Source organism: Ascaphus truei, chromosome 3 (genome assembly GCF_040206685.1).
Source record: "Ascaphus truei isolate aAscTru1 chromosome 3, aAscTru1.hap1, whole genome shotgun sequence".
Taxonomy (NCBI): Eukaryota; Metazoa; Chordata; class Amphibia; order Anura; family Ascaphidae; genus Ascaphus; species Ascaphus truei.
Window position 1 is genome coordinate 268,925,800 of NC_134485.1, and position 27,242 is coordinate 268,953,041.

The 27,242-nt window shown below is 45.7% G+C and overlaps 1 protein-coding gene across 5 annotated transcripts in view; it reads left to right on the top strand.

Annotated features, from left to right (window-relative positions):
- The first annotated feature begins 380 nt into the window (after positions 1–380).
- The window catches only part of NALCN (sodium leak channel, non-selective), a 617,081-nt gene continuing 590,219 nt past the window's right edge, over positions 381–27,242 (top strand). For all 5 annotated transcript variants that reach the window (XM_075590764.1, XM_075590763.1, XM_075590765.1 and 2 more), the window contains exon 1: positions 381–701. The gene's annotated coding sequence lies outside the window, so the exon portion shown is untranslated. The remainder of the gene's footprint in view (positions 702–27,242) is intronic.

A 27,242-nucleotide genomic window follows, 5' to 3' on the forward strand; every position in this document is an offset into this window, starting at 1 on the left:
AAAAACCCCCCAAAAAAACAGAAAGGGTCTATCAATCTTTAAAGGAATTTTCATGAAATAAAAAATATGCCAAAGAGTGAACAACAAGGATTAAGAGAGTTTATTTATCCATTGTTTACATTAACGTTTATTTTTGAGTGCCAGTCTATTCAACTGATTGCAACACAAGCTACATCTCTGTATATAACCTGTTTCAATATACCCATGACTGTGCAAAATACATGCATTTTAGTTTACAGTATATACATTTTCTCAATCTATACAGCATATATTTGAATAACAGCACGCACACTTCAACGTGACGGTGAACATTTCATGTAATCCATTCTAGCATTCTGTGTGCAGAGTAGATTCGGTTCTGTATAAAAGCTATGTGAATTATGTCCCTAACGCCACTCCATAACAGTGAGTCCCAGTTGTGTGTTGCTGTGAGACTGATGATAGGCAAACAGGCAGCAGGAAGAAACCTGCAAGCAAGAAGCAACCTCCTTCACATGCAACGCTGCCTCCCGGGCTGTCACAGATTGTGTGTGTCTCTCTTTTGTGTTTGTCTTGATTATCCAGTCCCTCACGCCGGCACCTAAGGGAGGAAGAGCTAAAACAAACACCATCATCATCATCATACAAAACAAACATTCAATGAATAAAGCTAGAGGTGCAGGCAAAACATCCATGCAATGAAGGCAAAGGCAGTGCAGTAGGTAGGTTGTAACAGTATTTCTTTGCTCTGTGTTGTTTTCTCCCTCCCCCTTTCCCCATGCCTCCAGTGTTGTGCCCATCCTCTGCTGAGAATGCCCTAGTTTGTTGCTGATAATGATTTCTGGTGGTATATGGCTTGAGGGTGTTGTTGAGTAGTCCTGCAGGCCCTGTGTGTTTGCTTCTATGTCCCTGTTCTGATTTATGTACAGTGTGTGTGTGTGTGTGTGTCTCTGTGTTGTGTGTCTGTGTGTGTGTGTTGTTTTACACAATAGTGAATGCAGGGACACTGCCTGCGTATTACATTCTAATGAAGAATACATTGGGTCTGGTTTTTGGGACACAGATGCATTTTTGCTCAAAACAAGAAGTAGAGAAAAATAGCATAGGAGCCCACTTTTGTTTAGTTAATACACATAATTAGTTTATATTTTGTGTGATGTGTCTGTATCTTTGGTTAAGGTACTATGTGTGAGCACTGCTTATAAGTAAAAGATAGATGCAGCTCTTTGCTCCCCTTCCCCCATACTGGAGGCGGTTGCCATGGTAACAGAGCTGCCAGCTGCAGCATCCTTGGTGAGGAGGGGATGAGGTGAGGGAGGGATATGGAGGAGGGGATGAGGTGAGGGAGGGACATGAGAGAAAGTTCAGCTGCACATCTGAGAGCATATAAATAAGAGGGTAGGGAAACTGGCAGATGTGTGATCTAAAAGTATTACAGCAGAGTAGGGATAGGATGGGAGGTACAGTGGGATCACAAAGAAATAGTATGACTACATAAAAATAGTAACCATAATATGATAGTGTAGAACAGCTGATGGAGTGAGCAGGCTAGATTAACCCTTTGCCGCTAATTACCATGAGTTGATTGGCTGATGTTTCAGGATTCTAGAAGGGAGAACAATTTAGAAGGTAAGAGTGTTACAGGCCAGAGAAACGGCACAGACCCAGAAGCAGTGAAGAAAGAAGGAAGGGGAAGTGACATAGAAGGAGTGAAGGAGCTATGAGAAATGATTAGCGGAGCAGAGGATTAGCAATGTAATGAAAATTTAGGGTGAAAAAAATAACATGGTTGAGACATTACAAACATGAACGACAATAAATGCAATTAATCTGCAATAATAGGGAATGCAAGATTTGATGTGAAAGGAATATTTTTAATGTAGCAGACATTTGCCAAAGAAACTAGCATGCAATGGAAAACGATACAGAATATTTGCATATACATTTAGCTCACCAACGTTTCTATTTTGACAATTAAACCAGAAAATAAGTATATGAGTACTATATTGTTTCCAACTCTCCTGGCCTCTATTCTGTACTCGTAACCAAAAGGAGAGCTTATGATCTTAATTTAACATAGGTTGGACTTGGACATACTGTATGTATTTTTTCAATCTCATCTACTACAGTATGTACCTTCCACAGGTTACACAGTGTCATAGGTTAGCGTGCTGTAAAGTATGGGCTGCAGAAACACAGGGGTTCCTTACATTGATTGTGATACTTGCAGCCACTTTACACTGAAGCACTTTTATTTTCAGGCCTCTGTATACATGTGTAGCAGCAGCTATCACTCCCGCTGGCACATTATGTGTGGATAAGATGCGCGTGAAAAAGGGGCCGGACCACCATGCTATTGCACCCCCCAAAACGCATGCTACATCTGTACATCAACTGCTATTGAAAAATGGAGTGTGAAAAGTGTAAAAAGGAGGAGATAAACATGGTAGGAGGATAGGATTAGGAAATCAATGAGAATTGTAAAGTAAATGAGCAGTGAGCAAATGAGCAATATGCATAGAAAACTGGCAAAGAAAAGACGAGGCCATAGATGGGGGCACACAATAAAGAATACGAAAGGTGAATGAAGCCAGAGAGCACGTTTATATAAACTGGTCATCTATTGCTGAGAACAGAGCCAAATGAAAATGATGATACTGACATTGTAACAAACGTGAAGGTGAAACATTTGGTGATCAGAGGGGAAATATAAAGGAGAGTTTTTATTATAGCTTCCATTTGAAAATCAAAATTCCTATATTGTAAATATATATAACAAGCTATTGTTGACATAATATGTAGCCAACATTATATATACACTGGCGACACACTTTATTCGAGCTCGGCTAGTCCCACGAATTCGGGTATACCCGGGTGTATTGAGGTTTGTGACTGTTTTCTGCCCGAGTGCATTGAGGTATTTTCCAGGCAGGGATTGAAGCATTTTATTCCCGCTGGCTGCAATACTGCACAGTATATATATATATATACTGCATTACAATTCATGAATTTATGCCATCTGGTAGACACGCGAAGCATTGCAGCCTATTAAATCCTAATCATTATCATTTAACAGATCAGCCGCCCGTCAGCCAGGCATGAACCCAGGCTGGGAAGGCAAACGCAACGGGGCTTGTCAGAGGTGAGGAGCGGCGCATTCCAGGTATCTGCCAGGTACATACTGGGTATTTGCTCGAATAAAGTGTGTCGGTGCAGTATGTAGCCCCCTATCCCCGTGACTAAGGGGACTACGCGTGCTGGGTATTAACTGTGTGGCTCACAGGAGGCCTAAGCCTCTGCCGCTGGGAGCCAGGGGTTGTCTCGTCTTGTGGTTTACATCGCCTCCACCTGTGAGGGATCCTAACGCAGCAGGATAACCCCTCACAGGAACTCAATACAGACAGTAAATTCGCACAGGGAATATTACAATGGTATTTACTAAACACATTCAATATTACACAATAACAGTACACTCAATATATATATAGTGTATCACCAACACAATAACAGGCAATGCCCCACGAGGCTATACCCACACAATACGCCACCCTGGTGTCCACAAGGTCAGGCCTACCCAAATAGTGTTTATGAAGTAGCGCTACCCACAGTGTATGGCCGGTGGTGCACTTTGATACCTTCCTGGTATAGACCAGACCAGGCCGACTTGGCTGATGGATCTGTCGAACCGCAACATGGTCCCACGCTGCGGTCTTCTCGATCCTCCCTTGCTCCTGTCTTCAGGCGTCCGCCTCTGGAGGGGTCTCCCGCTGCAGGGTGTCCCTGTAATTGTCTCTTAAGGTTGCCTGTGGTCTGATCCTAGACTGAAGGCCGCAGCTCACCATGTGGCATCTGTCACTGGTGCTCTACTGCTGTACAGGCATACGCCGGTTTAAGGACACTCACTTTAAGTACACTCGCGAATTAGTACATATCGCTCAATAGGCAAACGGCAGCTCGCGCCTGTCAGCACTTCCTGAACAGCAATACTAGCTCCCTACATGAACCGAAGCTGTGCGCAAGCGGGGAGACTATAGAACCTGTTACAAATGTGTTATTTACATCAGTTATGCACGTATATGACGATTGCAGTACAGTACATGCATTGATAAGTGGAAAAAAGGTAGTGCTTCACTTTAAGTACATTTTCGCTTTACATACATGCTCCGATCCCATTGCGTACGCTAATGCGGGGTATGCCTGTATTAATGTGTTAAGGGGAGCGTCCCTATCTGGGGGCATTCCCTATAGCACCAGAAGCTACTGATGATCGGGGCCTAGCTGGGACATAAGGGGGGATTTCTGGCCTAGTCCAGTGGAGCATTTCTCCCTAGACCTTACCTATTCCCTTGCTGTCCTGCTCCCGACTGGCGTGGTCTGATCCCAAGCATGCCAAATGTATCCCTTTGCCTCCCGTGTAGGTAGCAGTCCTATTGGCTATTGGGCCCCATGTGTGAAACAGCCCCTGGGGCTGCTGGAAGTTGTAATCCCATGTGAAGCCTGCCCAATGGCCGTCGCACTACCCTAGCCACTGTGCATGCACAAGGCTTCAATGCGCATGCGCAACTGACCAAGATGGCCACCGCCTGTAGCACCGATCCGCCCCGGAGCTCTGGCGGCACCCGACCTCCCTGCAGTAGCCTCCCCTCCTCCCGCACCTACATCGAAGGTAAGAGGGGATATGGCTACATCATCCCCCTGGTGGAGACTCCAATGTCCCCGCTTGGGAACAACCTTAACACAAAAGTTTATATAATAAAAATGCATAATTATTTTATACAACTTAACTGATGCTTACTCTAAACCAGGTTGAACAATTCAGTGAACATGTCTCTGATCATAGCTAGCTTGACGAGCCAGCTGCTGAGACTCATAGTAGGGTGCCCATAATGAATCGTATGCCACTCTAGTGGGATGACATCTCACTCCATGACTCCTGCGGGTCTCTTCTTCAGTATCTTCCACTTGGGAGAGTCTATCATAGTCTTGAGGCCCCAGCCTATTTCTAAGGGGTAACTCAGTCTCTGTACTGTCTCTTAGAGGAACGAGCTCCGGCTTTGTGGGTCAAGTGGATGGCTTGTTGAAGCCTTTGGTGAGGGTACATGAGGCACGGGCCCATTATCCGTTGCTTCTTTGGGAGGTGCCTACCATTCTCCGTTTTAATTAGTGGAGGTTCCTTCCATCACATCCTGAGTGGGTTCGACTATTGACTCTGAATGCTCTTCAGACCCCTCTGGCTCACTGGCCGTTACTATTGTCTCTGGTTTGGGGTCACTTTCCCCCACTTGAGGAACGGGCAGTAAGTGATTTCGGGGCCAGACCTTTACCTTGCCATCCATGTCTCGTATGTGGTAGATGGAGGCCTGGCTTCTGGAACTCTACTTTGAAGGGACCATTGTGCCGGTAGTCCGCTTGCTTGTGTTTGCCGGGGATTCCTAGATTCCTCAGGAGAACGGCGTCTCCAGGTCTAAGTTCCCGATAGCGGACCTTGTGGTCATGCCTTCACTGGGCTCAGCTGGGCTGATGCTTTTTCCGCCAACTGATATGCGCGGTGCAGGTTGTCCTGGAGCCATTTCACGTATTTGTAGTATGTCATATTGCATACCTCATCGGTAGATAACCTCATACGGATGTCAACAGGCAGTCGTGCCTCTCGCCCGAACATCATGAAATATGGTGTGAATCCCGTGGATTCATTTCTGGTGCAGTTGTGCGTGTACACTAATGACTCCACATGTTTACTCCACTTGACCTTCTGGGAGCCCCTGAGGGTGCCAAGCATGTCAAATAGGGTTTGGTTGAACCTCTCCGGCAGAACATCTCCCTCTGGATGGTATGGGGTGGTCAGAGACTTCTTGATGTTAAGCAAGTTGAGAAGCTCCTTGATCTCGAAGTCTCTCCCCTGGTCGGAGTGAATCCGATTTGGCAATCCATAGTGGATGAAATACTTCTCCCACAGTACTTTAGCTACTGTGAGAGCCTTCTGATCTTTACTCAGGAACGCTTGGGCGTACCATGTGTAGTGATCGCTCACTACTAGGACATCCCCGATGCCCTTGGAGTCTGCTTCTATACATAAGAAGTCCATGCAGACAAGGTCAATGGGACCAGAGCTCTTTAGATGGCCCATTGGGGCTGCACGTGTGGGCAGTGTCTTCCGCTGGATACACCGCAGGCACTTCTGGAAATGGCGCTCTACTGACTCCCGCATTTTGGGCCAGAAGAATCAGTCCCTCACTAGTCCGAAGGTCTTATCTACCCTCAGGTGTCTGTGGTCGTTGTGCAGGGACCGTAGGACAGGGTACTCCAGGCTTCAGGGCAGAACCAACTGTCTCCTGTCGGGGTGGTTGTTGTAAGGGAAGATTCTGTAGAGGAGACCACGCTCAATAAGGAACTTGTCCCATTCCCTCATTATAACGGCGACTGTGTTGGTGGGAGCACGCTTCACCAATGAGGGTTTGTTTTGTTGGATGGCTTGGCGTATCGCTCTAGCCACTGGGTCAAACATCTGGTGTTCTATCAATTCTGTCCACCTCATGATGGTGTTTTGAGTGACGTACATGCCTTCCGGGTGGCATTAGGCGGCAGGGAGTGCCTTGGGTTGGCATCCCAACGAGTCGGCTACTCGCAACTCAGAGAATGCCACCTTGTCCTCCACTATGGCGCCCGTTGAACACATCGCCCAAATCCTAGGTCCAAGAATCTCTTCCCACGGGCCTTTGTCCTGTGTTGCACTCAGTCCCGGTCTCCTGGACAGAACAGCGGCCCCGATCTTTAGAGGCCCAGGCTTGTATTTGAGGGTGAATTGGTAGTTTGACAACGACGCTAGCTACCTGTGCCTGATAGCATCCAATTTGTTGGACGTCAGTATATATGTTAGCGGGTTATTATCTGTCCTCACCTCAAAGGAGTCTCCATACAAGTAGTCGTGGAGCTTGTCGACTACCGCCCACTTCAGCTTATGGACTGGGTAGTTCTGCTTCGAGGGGGTCAGGCTTCAGCTTAGAAACGCCACTGGGCGGAGGCCAGCAGGATACTCCTGATGTAAAAATAGTAGCAAAAATCGAAACAAAGTTTAATAATTCAGTTCTTCAAAATCAGGAATACAAAGTAGCAATTCATGCTTGATTGAAGTGTCTAAACTTGCTTGTAGAAAAGGACTTTAAATGCATCATAGAGTAATGTATTTGTGATAGCAAAGCTACTCATATAGGGGAGGGTTTGTATCTGTTTAAGGTCTTATTGGGAGATAATATGATCAGAGCCTATAATAAAAAAGCACTGAGCAGTTCTCCACCTATGGACCCCCTGCCTTCCTAAGAGCTAAGTATAATCTGTAGCAACAATCCAATTCCCACTGTTTTTCAATCGTAATGCAGGAGAATGGTAAACAGAAAGTACTCACAGTGTGATGCAGTCCAGATCCTATGCGTGCCCCACGCTGAAGGAGTAGAAGCAGGAAATCTGTGTAGATAAAAAACGGAGCACAGCTGCAATGAATTATAAGGGCTGCAATACCAAACTAGTTTAAAAATAATTTATTGAAAAATGTGACAACATAGATGGAGAGAAAAAAGAATACTCTAACGTGTTTCACACATCTTCCAGTGCTCTAATGAAGCGCTGGAAGATACGTGAAATGCGTTTAGAGTATTCTTTTTTTCTCTCTATCCATGTTTTTCAATAAATCATTTTTAAATTAGTTTGGTATTGCAATCCTTATAATTCATTGCAGCTGTGTTCCGTTTTTTATCTACACTGATTTTTTGTTTCTACTCCTGATGTAACACTATGCCTAGTCCATTGAAACTGGAATCAACGTGCAGAATGTACGGTTTCTCAGGGTCGACATAAGCCAAGACGGGTGCTTCCGTGAGGCTTTTCTTGGGCCCGATGAACGCCTGTTCGTATGCGGCCATCTATTTGTCTCCGAATGGTGTATGTGGGGTTGCGGCCTTCTGCCTAGGTTCCTCTGGGTAAATCTTCAGGAGATAATTGAGAACCTTGGGTTTGCTGGAATAGCCTTCTACGAAGCAATGGTAGTATCCGCATAATCACAGGAAGGACCGCAGCTCCATCATGTTGTCTGGTCTGGGCCTTAGCGGGACACGATATCGTCATGATGTGCTCACCACAAACAAGGTGTGACCGCGGGACCTAGGTGGGGATGATAAAAACACCACCCACAACCACGTGGGCGTGTCTGGAGCATAGGTTGGTCAAGGTAGCCGGGTCTGTGTTGGAGAGGTACGGATACAGTACTTGCTGGAGTCTGGGTTGGAGTCTGGGCTGGATCGTTGCAGGTACTATTAGACGGGGCCCGGGTTGGAGAATGGAGAATGGAGAATTGTCGTTGTATGGGTGCCGAGGTCAGGGTTGGAGAGATGCGGATATTCGTAGATAGCCGGGGTCAGGAGTACAGAAGGAGTACAGAAGAGCGGAATCAAAAACAAGCCGAGTCAATAACAGAGAGCTGCGAACAAGAGAAAAAGACAAGACTGCAAGGCTAGGAAGCAATGAACACAATGGAACATTGGATTATGCTCAACCAATTTGCCAGTGTTGCAGCTGAGCATAAGAAACCTGCAGCGTGGAGGTGCGTCAGGAGTGAGGGACGTGGTTGGTGAATCCGAAGCAGGAATCAGGTGGGATGATGATTCCTGACAAGGTCTGAGGAGGAGGGACCTGTGCGCGCCGAATGTGCGCTGCATGTGCGCGCCCCCAATGTTGGCGCGAGGACGCAGGCTGGAGGAAGAGGCTTTAAGCCTGGAGCGGGGTGCGAGCCCGTATGAGTCTGGGAGCGTGAAGATGGTGGTGAGGAACCCAGGAGCGTTCCTCCGGTCCAAACCCCCTCCAGTTGACCAGATATTGTATTGATCCACTAGAGATCCTGGAATCCACGATGGACTGAACTTCGTATTCCTGTTTCCCCTGTATGAGGAGGGGAGCTGGAGGTGAGGAAGAATCAGGATTACGAGAGCTCTGGAAAGCTGGTTTCAGTAGGGAGACGTGAAAGACATAGGGGATTCTCATTGACGGAGGAAGACGTAGGCGATATGCCACCGGATTGACCTTCTCTATTACGGAATAGGGTCCAAGGAACCTAGGTGCCAGTTTGGGCATGGGTACCTTGAGGCGTATGTTTTTACATGATAACCACACCTTATCGCCTGGACTAAATTCCTGGATCTTGCGCCGGTGATGTTCCGCCTGGAGTTTCTGTCTAGCCGTTGCGGTCCTAAGATTTTCCAGGATCCCTTTCCATGAATCCTGTAGAAGTCAAATTCTGTTATCCGCAGCCGGTACCTCAGAAGAAGATGTGGACATCGGAAGGCGGGATGGGTGGAATCCATAGTTTATGAAAAAAGGCGACTCTCGGGTGGACTCGCTTCACACTCTCGCACACACCGTCACACTGACAATCGCACACACCGTCACACTGACACTCGCACACACCGTCACACTCACACTCTCGCACACACCATCACACTCACACACACACACACACACTGTCACTCTCACACACACACAGTCACACTCTCTCACACACACTGTCACACTCCCAGCATCTCCCTCTCTCCACCCCGCAGCATCTCCCTCTCTCCCCCTGCATCTCCCTCTCTCCCCCCGCAGCATCTTCCATCTCTCCCCCCGCAGCATCTCCCTCTCTCCCCCCTGCAGCATCTCCCTCTCTCCCCCCCGCAGCATCTCCCTCTCTCCCCCGCTCAGCATCTCCCTCTCTCCCCCCGCATCTCCCTCTCTCCCCCCCACAGCATCTCCCGCTCTCCCACCGCAGCATCTCCCTCTCTCCTCCCCTGCAGCATCTCCCTCTCTCCCCCCCGAAGCATCTCCCTCTCTCCACCCCGCAGCATCTCCCTCTCTCCTCCCCGCAGCATCTCCCTCTCTCCCCCCCAGCATCTCCCTCTCTCCCCCCCCGCATCTCCCTCTCTCCCCCCGCATCTCCCTCTCTCTCCCCCCGCATCTCCCTCTCTCCCCCCCCGCATCTCCCTCTCTCCCCCCCCGCATCTCCCTCTCTCCCCCGCGCATCACCCTCTCTCCCCCCGCTCCATCTTCCATCTCTCCCCCCCCGCAGCATCTCCCTCTCTCCCCCCCCTCGCAGCATCTCCCTCTCCCCCCCCCTCAGCATCTCCCTCTCTCCCCCCCGCATCTCCCTCTCTCCCCCTCGCAGCATCTCCCTCTCCCCCTCCCCCGCAGCATCTCCCTCTCCCCCCTGCAGCATCTCCCTCTCCCCCCCCCCTGCAGCATCTCCCTCTCCCCCCCAGCTCCCCATATGCCTACCTGCGGCGCGGCGGCTGCAGGTTCGGCGGAGGCGGCAGGCTGTGAGCGGGCTCTGAGGGAGGGAGCCGGGTTGCCGGGGAAGTGAGGGGGTGTGCCGGGGGATTGAAGGAGAGAGCTGGGTTGCCGGGGGAGTGAAGGCGGGTGGCAGGGGATTGAAGGAGAGAGCCGGGTTGCCGGGGGAGTGAGGGGGGGTGCCGGGGGATTGAAGGAGAGAGCCGGGTTGCCGGGGGAGTGAGGGGGGCTGCCGGGCAATTGAATGAGAGAGCTGGGGGAGTGAGGGGGGGGGGGTGCTGGGGGATTGAAGGAGAGAGCTGGGTTGCCAGGGGAGTGAGGGGGGGTGCCGGGGGAGTGAGGGAGAGAGCCAGGTTGCCGGGGGTGCCAAGGGAGAGAGCCGGGGAGTGAGGGAGAGAGCCGGGTTGCCGAGGAGCCAGAGGGGGGGCCAGAGTGCCGGGGGAGGGAAAGCCGGGGAGAGCTAGAGCCCAGCACCCCGGCATACTCCATCCAATCCCCTGCGGCCTAGCACGTTTCTGCAGAAGCCCAACCCCTGGCAATAAGAAAAAATACTTGCCGGGCTGCTCTGCATGCTCTTCCTCCCCGCCGCCGCACACCGACAATTCTCTTCCCCCCCCTGTGCACCGCCGCAGACACAAAAAAACGGGACATTCCCGGGACGGTCCGGCAACCGGTACAGCACACGAAAAACCGAGACTCTCCCGGCAAAACCGGGACGAATGGTCACCCTACCTTCCTCCCCCCAATGTCTCTCATCCCTTCCTCCCCCTAATACCTCTTACCCCCATCCTTCTTTCCCCCAATTTCTCAATTAACCCCTTCATCTCCCCAATGTCTCTATTTACCCCTCCCTCACCCCCAATGTCTCTCATAATCCCCTTCCCTTCCTCCAATATCCCTCTTAAACCACTTCTTCCTCCCACTATGTCTCCCTTCCTCCCCCCAATCTTTCTTAATCCACTTCCTTACCCCCCTGTCTCTCAACCCCTCCCCCAATGTCTCTCTTAAACCCTTCCTCACCTGCAATGTTTCTCTTAACCCCTTCCTCCCCAATGTCTCTTCTATCCCCCTCCTACCACGCAATATATCTCTCATCCCCTTCCTCCCCCCAATGTCTCTCTTAAACCCCTTCCTCCCCTACAATCCCTCTCTTAACCCCTTCCTCCGCCCCCCAATATTTCTCTTATTCCCCTTCTCCACCTAATATCTCTCATCCCTTTCCTACCCCAATGTCTCTCTTAAAAGCCTTCTTCCCCCACAATGTCTCAATTATCCAGTTCATCCCCCCATGTGTTTCAATCCCTCCACCCAATGTCTCTCTTATCCCCTCCCTCCCCTACAATTTCTCTTTTAACCCCTCCCTCCCCTACAATCTCTCTTAACCCCTTCCTCACCCCCAATTATTCTTCTATCCCCCTCCTCCCCCCCAATGTCTCTCGCCCCATCCTCCTCACCCACCAATGTCTCAATGAACCCCTTCCTCCCCCAAAATGTCTCAATTAACCCCTCCCCCCCATGTCTCTCTTAAACCCCTTCCCACAATGTCCCTCTTAAACCCCTTCTTCCCATACAATGTCTCTCTTATCAACTTCCTCCCCCATATCTTTCAGCACTGCCCCAATGTCCCTCTAAACCACTTCCTCCCCAATATCTTTCATCCCCTTTACCTCCTAATGTCTCTAATAACCCTGTACTCACCACAATGCGTCTCTCAACCTCTTCCTCCCACCCCAATGTCTCTCTTAACCCCTTCCCCACCCCAATGTTTCTTCTATCCTCCTTCCCCCCCCATATCACTCATCCACCTCTTCCACTCCAATGTCTCTCTTAACCCCTTACTTCCCCCAAATGTGGCTCAACCCTTTCGTCCTACCCCCACCAATGTCTCTCTTAACCTCTTTCTCTGTCCCAATGTCTCTCTTAACCACTTCCTCCCATCCAATGTGTCTCTTAACCCCTTCCTAGCCCTAATGTCTCCCTTAACCCCCTCCTCCTGCAAATGTCTCTCATCTCTTCCTCACCCCCAATGCCTCTCACCCCCAGCCTCCCCACCCACCAATGTCTCTATTTTCCACTTCCTCCCCCAATGTCTCTCTTAAACCCCTTCTTCCCGCACAAGCTCTCTTATCCACTTCCTCCCCCAATGTCCATCTAAACCCCTTCCTCCCCCCCACAGTGTCTCTCTTAACCCCTTCTCCCCCCCACAATGTCTCTCTTAACCCCTCCCCCAAGGTCTCTCAGCCACTTCCTCATCCTCAATATCTCTCATCCCCTTCACCCCTAATGTCTCTATTAACCCCTTACTCCCCCAAATGTGACTCTCAACCACTTGATTCCACCCCCAATGTCTCTCTTAACCCCTTTCTCCCCCCAATGTCTCTCTTAACACCTTGCTCCCCTTCAATGTCCCTTTTAAAGAGACATTGGTGAGGGGAAGGGGTTAAGGTAGCCATTTTTATTACTTGAAATTGTGGTTTCTATTGGGTATTTATTGCGATAAATATCGTTATTGCGATAAATAATATTATACCGTTATCGTGGGAATTTGTTTGTTATCGCCCAACCCTAGTGCCAACCTTTAAGACGTTCAGTGAACATCAGTGCACCGAAAACAGATTTCTAACTCTATTGACAGCGGAATAAAAAAAAACTGGTGAAACTACAGTATTTAGGGGGGGGGGGGGAGTTGAAGATCACATCATATACTACCAGGGTATTATACTCCTTCCGTTTATTTTGGGAGAGATTGCTGCTTTAAATATCACTGAAGTTTTCTAAATATTTTCACAAATGTACTGTGTTTTTTTAGGACACATTTTACAGACCTGTATGTTGTTGTACCTTTTGAGAAATATATATATTCAGGTGTAGCCTGACTAATCCCCCCATACGATACCTGCAGCTACACGTGGTCCTGGTGCCCCAGCGATCTTGCACCACAGTTAAATAAATCATAGCAAATCCGTGACACCTAGTTAGTTCACTGACCACCGCAACAAATACATGTAGGTTTCTTGCAGCGATAACATGGATTATTTTTAGTCAATTGTGTTTAATATTTTAAAGACAAAATTACATCGTTATACTACTTCACAAATCACAATACATGTATACAGAGTGGTTCAAGTTCTGTCCTTAGAAAACACCAACAGTCCAGGATTTTAGGGCAATATATACCTAAGCAAGTTTCCTTAGTGATATTTACAGCTTAAGCTGTATAGCAGGGCCGGCTGGGAGTTTGGTGGGGCTCGGTGCCGGGAGAGAGCGCGGGGCCTCTTACCTTCTCCTGCTCCTCATCTCTTGCATCTCCTCCAGCTATGTCGCATTGTCATGGGATGTCACGTTGTCATGGCAAAGTGTTATCACAAAGAGAAGATGCCAGAGATGAGGAGCAGAAGGTGATGCTGGAACTTACAGAAGCCCCCCGCTCTCTTTCAGCAATCAGTTTAAATGTTGAGGGGGAGTAGTGGGGCCTCGGTGAGCGCGGGGCTCTGTGCGACTGCACTGGTGGCACTGCCGTCAAGCTTAGGTTTGTTCTTCAAGTGTACTGTGGCAGCACAGTTAGAAGGAAACACATAGTTAAATGGAAACATATGAAACATATGTTTCCTTCTAACTGTGCTGCCATAGTACACTTGCAGAAACCTGTGAAGTTTCGAAAGCTCTGTACACTATGGGGCCTATGTAAGGTACAGTACTATGTGCGTCAATTTTAGTGCTAAAGGCTATTAGAAACGTTCATACAATGTGCGTCTTATTATAAATGCTTCAATATGACTCCTAATTAGTTGTTTCAATTTACTTTTGACGCTTTGCGAGCCGCTACGGTAATGAATGATTTGTTATTGCTATGTGTGTTTTGATCATAGTGTACATGAGCAGGGGCTCTCCTGAGCTGAACCGCATTGGTTTCAGCCTCGGGGACCCCTACTTCATGAGATACAGGCCCCGTTATGGGGTGCCGGTATCCCCCTGCAGGATTTAAATCCCCCTGTCACGTGACGCGGGAGCTTTAAAAGCACGGGGAGTACCGGCACCCCATAACGGGGCCTGTATCTCATGAAGTAGGGGGTCTCCATGTAGCTCTTACATGCTGCTATTTTTTCAATCGGCTATCGCGCTTCAGATTTTTAAGCACGATAGCTGGGGGAAAAGAAAACAGCTCGTGTGATCGGGCATGTTTTTGCCCGCTCCTAACCAGATGCGCTTCACTTCTTAGTGAATCCCGCGTCTGTCTTAATTTTTTATCGTGGGATTACAAATCTCCCAATCAGGCGCAAAAGCTCACTCCTTAGTGAATCGCCCCCTAAGTCTTTTTAGGGTACATGCCAAGAAACATAATTTTTTTTACTTCATACAATTAACATCTGTACATCTAGACAAGTACTCCACGGTGTGGCAAAAAAATAAACAAAAGTCTTCCTTGACGCTGCTAGCACAGGTTGAGAAAGTTTAGGTTAACGTGAGATTTCAATGCGTCAATTTTGTGCCAAAAGGCCGTTTGCGACTGGCATAATTAGCCTATATAAGTTCACCTGCTGTATGAATCACTCTAATTTTGGTCCACTAAAATGTATCATAACCTACACATCTACTTTTCTCTACAACCAATACAGCTACCAGAAATTTGAGCTAGGTTAATTACTGAATTACATGTTAATTAGACATAAAATAAGTTACAGTATGGTGAGTAAAAAAGTGACAACAATCCTCCTCCGTACAATGTAGAGAGAGTAAAATGACCATGTGTGAGCACATTCACGTCTCAGACAGGTCTACAACCCTACCTTTCCACATTATCTCTTAGCATACATTGCTTCCACTGCAACCAAGTATTGTGGGTAATAACATGCAAATAAACACTTGCAAATAATAACATGCAAATGTCACTTTTTGCTTCTCATCCATTTTAACATGGACCCCCGTGAGAGCTAATTTGTATGTCATTACCAAGAATCCCTGGCTCCAGTGGAAGCATCATATGCCACGAGATAATGGAGATAGGCAGGGTTGCAAAGCTGTCTTAGACATGTGAATGTGCTAACAATGGATATTTTACTTTATGTTAATTAGATACATTTTGAAAAGCATGTTCATGACCTTTTAAAGACTGAGTCAGCCGGCATTAACAAGCAAACATATGTTTGCTGTAGTTCCAAAGTAAACTGGAGTCGGACAAACCCAGTTATGCACAGTAACGGATTAAATAAGAAACAGAGTAAAAATGGCAAGACCATGAGGAATATTTTGGAAAATGAGGGGGGAAAATTGGGTGTAGTGACAAAAAAAATGGCTTATCTTTGAATGTTTTGTGCTACTTTTGTCAATTATTTTGGGGGTAACTCAATATCTGCATATGCATCTCCAGATTGTTCAAGGAGCCTGTTCTAATTAATTTATTTAGCCGGCAGTTGGGTCTCAGGTTATATATAATTTGTTTGAGGAACCTTCCTGAAAGCCATGGAGACATTAAACGTATTCATAGAGTAAGCATAACTAAAATGCCATGCATTTAAGCATAGGAAACTGATGACACGCTTTAAATAAGTAGAATCAACTTACAGCTGTAGATATAAAGTCTTGTTCAATTTTCATATTAGAGAAGAAAATGCATTCAGTGGCATTTTTCCAATAAAAATTGAGAGTAAGTGACTCAAATATTTTCTTCCTTCCTAAATTACTGTAGCTTCTAGACTCCCGGCAAATATTAAACTCCACCATTGACACCTCCACCTAAATGTAATGGCTCATAGCTAGGAAGTGATAAGGATAAAATAAGCCAGGGATTTTTTTAATGGAAAAAATCAGAACAGTAGTGTACTGCCATCTTCTTTAAGAGATGAACAAGAAACTTTGTATAGGGATTGGGAAATTATTGGGAATGGGGCTTTAATTTTAACTGAGTGCAAAAATGCTTTTATCTGCCGCGTATCATTATACAGTATAAAGCTAAATTGACAAATATAGGTAAATATTATGTTTGGCAATTTATTTTATCCCTAAAAGAGATCTTATAGTAATTAACATCGCTGGTTTAGCTTTGTTCTTTTGTTTACAAAGTAATAATTGTGCCATTATTAGTTTAAAAATAAAACAGACAGACATAGGTAGCAGATAAACTTGAATTCCTGACAATGACCCTAATTCTGTAAACTGTGATAGCGCTGATATGGCACTATCGCACGGAAAGCCCCATTATACTGTAGTCAATAGGGTTTTCTATGCGATAGTCCCCGATTGGAACTACAGTATCACAGTTTATATATTCGTGTTTATTTTTCACAAGATGGAAATAAGATAGACAGTTACTTTAAGGGTGATTGAATTTTGTAGGAAAAATAATTACACTGATAACTTATTGATATTTTCCTCCAAATGAACTAAGCATCTTGCCCTGCTTCCATGCTGTAAAAAATATGTTTTAAAAGTGCATGGAAAGTAAACTAAAGACTTGTTTAAGGTATTTAAAATAAACCATAGCCTGCATTATATTAACTTGTGGCCTATGATAGCGTGTTAAATATTAAGTGTCACATTACCCTACCACGCACCTACTGTACATATATACTGTGTGCACTGTACAATTACTACTGTGATTACCACTACTGTACTTTCACCTAACACCACATTTAATCCTTGAGCATGTTTGTTGAATGTAAGTTGTGCCAATGTATATACATATAATATACTGTATATGTAGCTGTGTTGTTTTAATGTGACACTTTTTGTATAACATTTAACATGCTTTCGTAGATCACTAGTTAATATAATAAAGACTATGGTTTAAGCACAATGCAATCTAAAATATAATAGTATTTTTATCACATTTATTTCAATGAACAGTAATACTGTACATAGTAGAATATCAGAAACCACAGACTCATCTATAAAATGTTCATCCTAAATGTCATTTGGTTTATTTAATTATCTGGTTTCAAAGCAGCTTTATAGAAGTGTAATCCTTCAAGAAACTGCTTAAAGTTGGCTGTCTAGAAGATGCCTTCCAGAAAGTGGTGCAACTAACAATGAAGTTCTTCCAGAGCACCTACTTAAATCAAATCAGGGGAGCTCGTCTCGTAGTAATGAAATAAAGAAACACTACATAGTGTAATACTGTTGTGAATAAATTTGTGCAAACAAAGCTCAAAAATGACTACTCACAATAGAGCAGTCAAATTCAGGCAGTCATCCAACTTAAGGGGTGGATGTTCCCTGTGTATACAGCAGCCACCAGCCCCCAACCTCCAAGGAGAAAAAAAAAGAAGAAAAGAGACCATATAGTGCAGATGGTATTTAGTATTAAAAGGGAATTCAAAAAATGCAGGCTTACACTTCATATGATCGAGGTAGGCAGTATGATATTATAGGTAGTGGGTGCTCATCTGGTCGCGATCCTTTTGAGTTCCTCACTATCCTCTGCTCCACCGCAATACTCTCGTGTCCACGCCAGGCACTCCCGTTGCGTCACTTCCGGTTGTTCAGCAAACTTCCGGATCTGATGGCAGGGGTGGACCTTAGTTGTTCTTCCTCTTCGGTATGGGCTGAAACACTCTACATGTTTCGCCGTTGTTACGGCTTCATCAGGAGTGTCTGTTGGCTGCTAAACTGGGTATTAAATACTCTAAGGCCCTCCCTCTCTGTAACATTCTATTGGCCAAACAATTATGACTCACAGGCAAACAGAGATAGTGGGCGTTGATTAGGTGCATACACCTCCATTCATTTAAAAAGGGGGCATTGTTTACATACATGTTGCCTAAATCGGCACATATAATAAAAACAACCTCTTTTTATGATTCCAAAAAAGGAGGTACAGTTTATACAAATAATAGCCTAATATGGTATTGTGACAGGGTAAACAAAAGCCACCAGTTATATGCCTGGAAAACCTATGTCTAGTCTGCAGTGCAGCACTGACTAGGTTAACTTCAGCTGGGAACCTCAGGACAATTAGTTGGATCTCAGCTGCCTAATCAAGGTGTGTTAAAACCCAGGCTGTAGACACATGGAGGCTGTCTGTTGAGGAGTGAGGAGTAAGCTGCTAAAGAGATTGCTAAACAGATTCCTGAAACAAGGTCTGAGTAGCAAGGTAGTTGAATTGTGAACTGTCTGTCCCCTGCATAGGAAAAGGGTAACTACCTGATTTATAGACTGTCTGCTAAAGAGAAACTGTTTTGTTTGGTTTGCGGAAGAAAAAGCCATTTTCGTTTGTTGCTGATGAAAAGCTATTTTTGTTTTGTGTGCTGTATATTTTTTTAAGGCTAAATAAATAAGCCTTGTCAAGAAACTCACGTGTGTAGTTGCATGTACCCTGCAACATATGGTGTCAAGAAGTGAGATTTGATTTTTTCAAAAAGGCTCCTGCAGTTAAAGGGCCACACACACACAAGAATGGAAGAAATGTTGAAAGCGTTTCTGTGCGAGCAGGCCCGGCTGCAAGCGGAGAGAGATGAAAGACTTCAAACAGCACAGGATGAGCGGATTGCCAAGCTGCTGACCCAATTCCAAGGGTCTGCCAGTGCAGAACATGAAAGCAGGCCCCCGATACTCCTTAGGAAAATGGCTCTGAATGAGGATCCAGGGGCTTTTTTACTAACATTTGAAAGAGTCGCCGAAGCACAGGGCTGGGCTGCAGATCGCTGGGCAACTGCTTTGGCCCCGCTCCTCATAGGGAAAGCCCAGGCCTCATATCAGGGCCTCCCTACAAATCAGGCAATGGACTACCGACAAGTAAAATCCACCATACTGGATCGCTTAGGTCTGACCCCAGAGACCTACCGGCCGCAGTTCCGGAACATGAAGTACACCGCTAAGATGAGACCCCGGGTCCTCGCTCAGCAATTATTGGACTTGTGTACGTGCTGGATACAACCCAAGGAGTGCACTAAGGAAGCAATTCTTGAGCAGGTGGTTTTGGAACAATTTCGACAAATAATACCCCCTTCCGCACGCTCGTGGGTAAAACGCCACGCTGCTGAAACCCTAGCTTTGGCGGTCCAACTCGTGGAGAACTTCCTTGGGGCTGAGCAGCAGGCGAGTGTCCTGGACCCGACTCCACCGGCACTGGCGGACACCCAAAGAGGGAGGTCGGATCCAAAGGAAGGAGCAGTCGTTCCAGCAAGGACAGAGTCCAAATGCTGGTCCCCGCAGAGACCCTCATCTCCTTCCGGATGTCGGCTCGTCGCAAAGTGAGAGGAACTTCCGAGGACGTCGCCCACAGGACCCACCAGATGCCTGGTCTCCAGTAACCGGCCCAGCGGAGCGCTATCCACAGCCCCCTCCTGTGAGGGAACCCTCTCCATGTTCCGCCTGCGGAGAACAAGGCCACAGGTATGTGGACTGTCCACTGATGGATTGTTCATTCAGCAGAACCGTCACCTCGGCTTTTACAAAGGAAAATTACAAGCCCTGGCTACTTCCAGCCCTGATTGGGGGGAAAACCGTCCAGGCCCTTGTAGATTCGGGCTCTGGGAAAACTCTGGTCCTCCAGGAACTGTTACCGCCCAACGTGTGTTCTTTTGACTCCCCATGGAGCATAGAATGTATACACGGCGATGTAAAACGCTATCCGACGGCCAAAATCCGGCTACAGGTAAAAGGTCAGGAGGCTTACCTCGAAGTAGGAGTCGCTCCTTTGCTCCCTGCCCCCGTTGTGCTCGGTCGGGACTGGCCTTTCTTTTCGGACCTAATGGCCCCAGTCTTTCACGAGGAGCCTCCTTCTAGGGCTCAGGAGAACCCTGGCAAACTGTTCCCCTTCTCGGCAGACCTTTTTCCCAGTAGACACCGGGTTCTAAAGACTCGGAAGCAAAGACGCTTGGACAAACAGGACTGGTTGCAGAAATCTGGGTCTCAAGGTGACCATTCTAGTAGTCAGAGGTCACAAGCGATGGCTGGGGATGGCCAAAGGGAGGGGGATATGGGCCCTGGAGATTTACCAGACCTGTACCTCCCTGACTTTCGCAAGAAACAAAGGGAAGACCCAGTCCTTGCTAGACAGTATGACAAGGTGGTGAAAATTGATGAACAATTTTTAGATGCACAAGGGGTGGTAGTATTCCCCCATTTTGAGTTATCAGAGGATATCCTATATAGGGTGAATAGGCAGACACAAACAGGGGAGGTCACCAGACAGATATTGGTTCCCAAGGAGTTTGTTAAATCTGTGTTCACTCTAGCCCATACTGTCCCCTGGGGTGGTCACCTGGGCAGGGATAAAACATTTGACCGTATTTCATCCCGATTCTATTGGCCAGGGATGCATAGTGATATTGCTAAGCTATGTGCAGCATGTCCGGAGTGCCAGTTAACTAGTCCAAAAGGACAAAAACCAGCCCCTTTGGTTCCTCTACCCTTGGTGTCAGTTCCCTTTGAGAGGATTGGGGTAGACTTGGTAGGACCTCTAGAACCTTCTGCGAAAGGACACAGGTTTATCCTTGTCATAGTTGATTATGCGACAAGATATCCTGAGACGTTCCCCCTGAGAACAGCAACGGCGAAGCAAGTAGCCAACCAGATGTTGGAACTGTTCTCACGGGTTGGACTTCCCCAGGTTATGTTGACAGACCAAGGTACAAATTTCATGGCTAAACTGATACAGGATGTCTTAAAGTTACTAGAGGTCAAGTCTGTTCGGACATCGGTCTACCATCCACAGACTGACGGATTGGTGGAAAAATTTAACCGAACTCTAAAAGGGATGCTGAGGAAATTTGTAGACTCAGAAAATAGAGCCTGGGATGAACTTCTCCCTTTTCTGCTGTTTGCAGTGTGGGAAGTCCCCCAGGCCTCCACTGGATTCTCTGCATTTGAATTGCTCTATGGCCGCCAACCCCGGGGTATCCTAGACCTCCTAAAGGAGTCCCGGGAGGAACAGCAGTCCCCTTCTAAGAATACCCTGCAATATGTACTAGACCTTAGGAAGCGTCTAGATGTGGTCGGCCATTTTGCCAGGGAGAATCTTAGATCAGCCCAGGACAGTCAGGAGAGACATTACAATCAGAATGCTCGCATGAGAGTGTTTCACCCAGGAGACCAGGTGATGTTATTGTTACCCAGTTGCGAGAGTAAACTCCTGGCCAAATGGCAGGGCCCATTTGAAGTACTCCGCTGTACGGGTGATGTGGATTACGAGATCGCTTAACCAGGGTCCAGGAAGGGTAAACAAATCTACCATGTGAACTTGCTGAAACCCTGGAAGAGACAGTGGTCTCTATTCATCCACCCGGTGGAGGAGGAAACGGACTTGGGTCCTCAGCCTCCACGGGAGAACATCGTGAGTGACGATAAAATCCCAATGGGTAAACAGTTGTCCTCTGAACAAAAAGGGGACTTGTTAGCAATAATTACTCAATTCCAGGATGTTTTTTCTGACTTACCAGGACAAACTAACTTAATTTCCCATGCAATCGAGACAGCACCTGGGGTAAAAGTACGTTCCCGTCCTTATAGGTTGCCTGAAAGTCGTAGGGCTCTGGTAGAGAAGGAGGTACAAGAAATGTTACACTTAGGAGTGATTGAGGAATCATGCAGTGAGTGGTGTAGTTCACTAATTATGGTCCCTAAACCCAATGGGAAGGTAAGATTTTGTGTGGACCTCCGAAAGGTCAATGCGGTATCCAAGTTTGAAGCATATCCGTTGCCAAGGGTGGACGAATTAATTGATGCCCTTGGTAACGCGGAATATATATCCACGTTGGACTTGACAAAAGGATACTGGCAAATACCCTTAGAGGAAAAGTCCAAATGCAAAATAGCATTTGCCACTCCCATGGGTTTATACCAGTTTGTGACAATGCCATTTGGACTGCATGGAGCCCCAGCCACATTTCAGAGACTCATGGATAAGGTACTGAGGCCCCATAAGACTTATGCCGCAGCCTACCTAGATGACATTGTCATTTATAGTAAACACTGGCGGGCCCATCTAAATAGGCTGAAAGCGGTCCTCAAATCTCTAAGAGAGGCAGGGCTCACAGCCAACCCTAAGAAATGTGCCTTGGGTAAAGCGGAAACCAAATACTTAGGGTATGCAGTGGGAGGTGGAAAAGTAAGGCCACTAGCCGACAAGGTAGCTGCCCTGAAAGAAGTTCTGACCGCCCCAAACAAAACACAGGTACGCTCTCTGCTGGGTTTAGCAGGGTACTACCGGCGGTTCATCCCCAAATATTCGGAAGTGGCAGCCCCTTTAACGGACCTCACAAAAAAGTGTGCCCCTACACAAGTGTTGTTGTCAAGGGATTGTCAGAGAGCCTTTGAGGACATAAAAAGGTGTCTATCAGACGGTCCCATCCTTAGAAGCCCAGACTTCAACAGCCCTTTTATATTGCAAACCGATGCATCAGAGATAGGGCTAGGGGCAGTGTTGTCACAACAGTTTGAGGGAGTTGAACATCCTATCCTTTTCCTGAGTAGGAAATTGTTCCCAAGGGAAAAAAACTACTCAGTGATTGAGAAAGAGTGCCTCGCAGTAAAGTGGGCAATCGAGGCTTTGAGGCATTACCTGGCAGGAGTCCATTTTACTTTGGTGATGGATCATGCTCCACTGAAGTGGTTAAATAGCATGAAGGATTCCAATGCTAGATTGACTAGGTGGTATATGGCCCTTCAACCCTTCTCATTTGAAATTCAGCATAGGCCGGGAAAAGAGAACGCAAATGCTGACTTCTTTTCTAGAGAAGGGGTGGATGGTCAGGCTTCAGCCGTGCATAGCCCCAGCCACACACTAACAGGGGAGGAATGTGACAGGGTAAACAAAAGCCACCAGTTATATGCCTGGAAAACCTATGTCTGGTCTGCAGTGCAGCACTGACTAGGTTAACTTCAGCTGGGAACCTCAGGACAATTAGTTGGATCCCAGCTGCCTAATCAAGGTGTGTTAAAACCCAGGCTGTAGACACAAGACGCTTTTTGGTCTCCCTTTTCCCTGTAGACACATGGAGGCTGTCTGTTGAGGAGTGAGGAGTAAGCTGCTAAAGAGATTGCTAAACAGATTCCTGAAACAAGGTCTGAGTAGCAAGGTAGTTGAATTGTGAACTGTCTGTCCCCTGCATAGGAAAAGGGTAACTACCTGATTTATAGACTGTCTGCTAAAGAGAAACTGTTTTGTTTGGTTTGCGGAAGAAAAAGCCATTTTCGTTTGTTGCTGATGAAAAGCTATTTTTGTTTTGTGTGCTGTATATCTTTTTAAGGCTAATTAAATAAGCCTTGTCAAGAAACCCACGTGTGTAGTTGCATGTACCCTGCAACAGGCATATAAAAAACAGCATAATAAATTATATAAAATTTTTTACATTTATTAAAATGATAAAAACTCAAACCTAAATCTAACTTTATTTTTAACTTTATTTACGACGATAGTGGTATTTCTCAAAAAAAAGGAGACATAAAAGAAAACATAATTAATAATTAATATAATGTCACACATAATGTATATTTATAACATCATAAGAAATCTTTATATATCAATCCTTAAAGAAACACTCCCAAAGTCGTAAATTAAGTTAAAAATAAAGTTAAATTTAGGTTTGAGTTTTTATAATTTTAATAAATTTAAAAAAGTTTATAATTTATTATGCTGTTTTTTATTTGCCATATTAGGCTATTATTTGTATAAATTGTACCTCCTTTTTTGGAATCATAAAAAGAGGTTGTTTTTTATTATATGTGCCGATTTAGGCAAAATGTATGTAAACAATGCCCTCTTTTTAAATGAATGGAGGTGTATGCACTTAATCAACGCCCACTATCTCTGTTTGCCTGTGAGTCATAATTGTTTGGCCAATAGAATGTTACAGAGAGGGAGGGCCTTAGAGTATTTAATACCCAGTTTAGCAGCCAACAGACACTCCTGATGAAGCCATAACAACGGCGAAACATGTAGAGTGTTTCAGCCCATACCGAAGAGGAAGAACAACTGAGGTTCACCCCTGCCATCAGATCCGGAAGTTCGCTGAACAACCGGATGTGATGCAACGGGAGTGCCTGGCGTGGACGCGAGAATATTGCGGTGGAGCAGAGGATAGTGAGGAACTCAAAAGGATCGCGACCAGATGAGCACCCACTACCTATAATATCATGCTGCCTACCTCGATCATATGAAGTGTAAGCCTGCATTTTTTGAATCCCCTTTTAATACTAAATACCATCTGCACTATACTGTATGGTCTCTTTTCTTCTTTTTTTTCTCCTTGGAAGTTGGGGGCTGGTGGCTGCTGTATACACAGGGAACATCCACCCCTTAAGTTGGATGACTGCCTGAATTTGAATGCTCTATTGTGAGTAGTCATTTTTGAGCTTTGTTTGCACAAATTTATTCACAACAGTATTACACTATGTAGTGTTTCTTTATTTCATAACTACGAGACGAGCTCCCCTGATTTGTTGGAAGATCACCTGGTGCAAGACGAGTGGAACAGTCTTTATCAAGGGTTGCAGTTTGTTTCTAAGTTTCTTAAAAAAAATTCTTTAGATCACTTGATTGTTATTATTATCACATTGCTTTATTATTCACACATGTGTGGTTGAATTGTATATTGTCACATTTAGGGTGTGTTAGAGCGCTATTGTTAGTTTTTTCACCTACTTAAATCAGGCTGTCCGGAAAAAGTCTGTCAGGGATAATAAATAGTTTTACATTCAAATGGACTCCTTTTAATGTAAGATGTTGGACAGCGCCTCCTCCACAATACGTCTTCTGGAACTGCACCATATCTACCAGCATCCACAAAACACCTTCCAGGCACATAGTAAATACAGCATTTGTTAGAAGGCACCGTTTGTGTATGTATGTATGTATATATGTATGTATGTATGTAAGTAAATATCCCACTAAGACCCATATTGACTAAACGGTGCTATTCCAAAAAATATACATTTGGGAGTAGGAAGGTACCTTACAGACCATTCAATTGAGTATGTACCTGAATATTCATGATTGATTTTTATAAAAAATCTGACAAATCAAAAAAAAAGTGTTCATTGTTACTTTGTAAATATGTTGAAATGAAACGTGGCTGCGTTTCCCTTCCCTTTTCTCTTACCTTTTGTGTGATGTCGATGTTTACTAAGCATTATAGCCACTACTGCTCCTTCCTTTACTTCTGTTTAGTCCAGGGAAAGATGGCACATGTACAAGTTGATGTCACCAAGGGGCCATAAACAGCCACTTCATAGGCCCTGATGAGATAACAAACTCATTCAATTTTCAAGAACACTGTCAACACTTTACTTTAAGGAATATAAAAGGTAGCCAATCTTAGAGGGCAATAAAATTACATTTGAATTTAACAAATAATAAAGGAAGCCAATTCCTTCAGTAAATTGTTAAAATGTTTGCCTGAGATGTATAATGTGATTTATCAGTGTACTTCAACTGCAACAATTGGGTGATACTGCTGATACCCCCGGCCCCTCAGATTTATGAAAAATAATAACAATGCAGTGTCTTTTATTGAATTTATTTTAATGTTTCAGCAGAAAGAAGGTCATAAATCTAACCTTCAGGACCTAGCAGCCCCTATTTTCTATGATTTGTTAATGACGCCCAATTACTGTTGCTTTTGTAAAATAGCTTCCGTTGAGTTTTGCTTTATGGCTGCTGATGAATTCAGCCAAGGGACAGAGACTTAGTAGGTGGGTGTGAGAAATCAATTTTACTCCAGATATGCCACTGTTTTTCAACAGGGGTTCCCGAGCATCCCTAAAGGATTCCCGGCAATTTTCAGGCAATTTGAAAATTAGATCCAATACAAAAGAATTTACAATGCATCTAATCTCAGACACGCTATTAGAGAGGGTTGGGGTTCCTTACAATGCATCTGATATTAGACTCACTATTAGAGAGGGTTGGGGAAACGCAGAATTTCAAAATATAATGATAGGGTTCCTTAACCAAAAAAAGGCACTGAGATATGCACTTTTTACAAACGTTTTACATTTTATCTTTCTGTATGGACAAGTTGATTGAGACACCACATATCTTTTTTTGGTCAATACTGCATATAATCTATGAAATCACAATTGTTTCAAAAGGATTTTTCCTGGTTGTCCCCATGACAGTGGTCACCAATGGGTTAAGCTCCACCCACTTGCTGAGATGGTACATACAAACTTCTACCTGTGGGAAGACCATTAATAGCCCCACCTTTTCTCTCCAGGTAGTCATTTTTTGCCTTATGTTAGATGAGGTAGTGGATTTACATTTTGTAAAGTGGGACTTAGTTGACTGTCTTAGGTAGATGATCCAGGAGAGTTCGGGCCTCTTCCTCCCTCTGAAACCTGCAAGGAGTTTCCTTTCCGTGGCGCCGACCAGCCAACTGCTGAGAAGACCACAGAGGTACTGTAGTAGCAGGACATCTGTAAAATGCACACTGAAACGCCTGTGCATATGGACCAATCCCGTCAGCATGGGCCGATGTCACCACATGGCGAGGGGGGGCGGCGCTATGGGGTCATGTGGAACATGTCACGTGACATCACGCGCAGTAGAAAGCGGGGGGAGACTTTTAAAAAGACATGCTTGGCCGGTGAACAACACTGCCCCGCTGCTCTGCTGCAATAACGCTGACAGACACTCAAAGCAAAACAGAATAAGGGGAGTGCAAGAGAAAGAAATAAAGATACAAAATGATCAGTGACAGTTTAGCACCAATGGAATCAAATGAAAGAAACTCTCTCAGGGTGGTGGGGTTGTGTAATAAAAGAAGATTTTCTGTACTCACACAGCCATGTGTGAGACTAACTCACAAAGTGGGTTCTTTGTTTGCTGGAGGGTCTCCTTCCCTCAGCTGAGGACTTGTCCTGTTCATTCTCTGTGTGTAGTATAAACACCAACACCCAACGTCCTCACCTCACAGTAGGCCTAATAAGGAGGGTAAGGATGACAGATAGCCGCAGGCAAAGTGTAAAAAGGCAATTTATTAATTTAAAATTAGAGTAACAAGTTACTCACATATAAA